The following is a 2,022-nucleotide window of genomic DNA, read 5'->3' as shown; positions in this document are numbered from 1 at the left end:
CCAAAAAGATTATCAATCAATAGACCAAATCCGAAGCCGAGCGACGACGACGGCGTGAGGGGAGACCCCCTTCTTAACCCTTTAGCAACTAGAAAGAATGCTTTTATATAAGTACAAGAACTTCCCTTTCCACCGCCAACGTGGGAGAAATGCTTCATCCATAAAGCAAAGGGAATAATTCAAAATATTCATTTTTCCCTCCATTTCCCATTCATAACACATTAATGCCATTACACATTAATACCCAACATTGGTTATATTCCGTGTCAGAATGATTACAGAATCGTAGAAATTGTGGCTAGTAAATCTAGTAATTTTCTGGTTACTCCTGTTAGTGTTTATAGTTTAAGAAGTAATTCTTGGAAAAAGATTCATTACTACCCAAGTATCTGTTTGACTGAACCTGTTAAATTTGTTAAAAGGAAACCTTCATTGGATCAACGGTGGTGTTAGTGATAGGAATGCCACACGGTTCAACCCTGTAGATGAGACATTTGGAAATCTAGCATTGCCGAACCCAAGTGGTGATGCTTCTAACTGGAAATTAGTGTTTTCAGTAGGTAATCTATGCGTGACTTGTGACTATAGAACCAAGAAAGATGTGTGGATAATGAAGGAGTATGGACCAAGGTTGCTTCGATCCCAAAATTTGTAAATAAGGTGGTTTGGCCCATTTTCATCTCCCAGAATGATGAAATTTTACTGCAAGATGTTTCAGGTTTAGTGTGGTGGTATGTTTCAAGAGATGATGACACTTTTGAGCGGCCTGAGAATCAAACACGTTGTGAATGTGATGATGGAGGCGAGCTTAATCTATTTGTGGAAAGTCTGGTTTCGCCAAATTTTCTGGAGGATGTTTGAAGAGCTATGGATCCAATGAGTGAAAGGATGGAAATTTGCTCCATGGCGTATTGAGGTAAGAATTGGTAGCTATACAATTTTATTCTAAATCAAGGTATGCTCGGAAAGCACAAAGATTTATTCTTTTACCCTCTGTCTACATATATACTTTAGGTACATAGCTACTCTCTTTATATTATTCTTATGTGTCGAGAACTGCCTAATGGGGGGAGAAATTTCATAATGTATCGTTTATATGTGGTTACCATTGAATTAAAAAATTTCATTGAGTCCGTTTTATCATCCAGATCTCATGATTTTTACTTGTCTCAATATGATATATACTTAGACAACCCTGATAGAATGATTGTGAGTACCTTCCTTTCTATTGATGTGTTCATGGTGATGATAACTACACTCTGGAAAATATACTCTTTTGCGTCTTAAGATATCTCTTTCTTTTTTGTACCGATATCTTGAAGTTTTGCCAAGAGTAGCTTCCATTTGCTCACTCAATTGCAACATCACTCCAAGTGTTCGAAAAAGTAGCTATCTGGTAAGTGAATCTAGTTGTTGTTCATACATAATATGGAGACAGTTGATACATAAAGAGGACGTATAATGGCACATTAATATACAGGAGAACTGATATAAGTTAGAGAGTAACGAAAGAGCAACATTGAAATGAATATTTTCTTACTTGGGTGCATTTCAACTATATTTCTTTGGGTATTATTACCTTCTATCATCACAAATATCAACTTATTATGTTCATTAAAAAACTGTGGCTTACGCTTCAAGATTATGTTCATTAAAGCCCACTGCTGCAATTGTAAGCTCCTTTGTCATGTGGCTTACGCTTTGAAGGAACAATTTTAGAAATAGCCAATTTTTCATATATTGACCGCTGCACAGGTTCCTTGCTAAGTAGATTACGCACTCCTCCATAGCAAGGAATATGTGCAACTAATTAAATTGCTGACAGATCTATTACGAATAATAATGAGGGGAATTGCTCTTGGGTGGATCAAATGGAGGGTGGAATATGTGGTGATCCATTTTGGGTCTTGCGAATAATTGGCTACCCTGCTTTGTCCATTTCAAATGGACATGATAAGGCTGACAATGACGTTGGACGGTACCCGAAGCCATAAAGTCCTCTGGAGTGGGCAACTTAAATGA

General features: G+C 37.2%; 1 pseudogene; it reads left to right on the top strand.

Moving 5' to 3' along the window:
• Positions 1-234: 234 nt before the first annotated feature.
• LOC132629164 (F-box/kelch-repeat protein At3g06240-like) lies at positions 235-1,818 on the top strand (annotated as a pseudogene).
• The last annotated feature ends 204 nt before the right edge of the window (positions 1,819-2,022 follow it).

Source organism: Lycium barbarum, chromosome 2 (genome assembly GCF_019175385.1).
Source record: "Lycium barbarum isolate Lr01 chromosome 2, ASM1917538v2, whole genome shotgun sequence".
Classification (NCBI taxonomy): Eukaryota; Viridiplantae; Streptophyta; class Magnoliopsida; order Solanales; family Solanaceae; genus Lycium; species Lycium barbarum.
The sequence above is the reverse complement of the archived record's forward strand: the minus strand, read 5'-3'. Positions and strand labels throughout refer to the sequence as shown.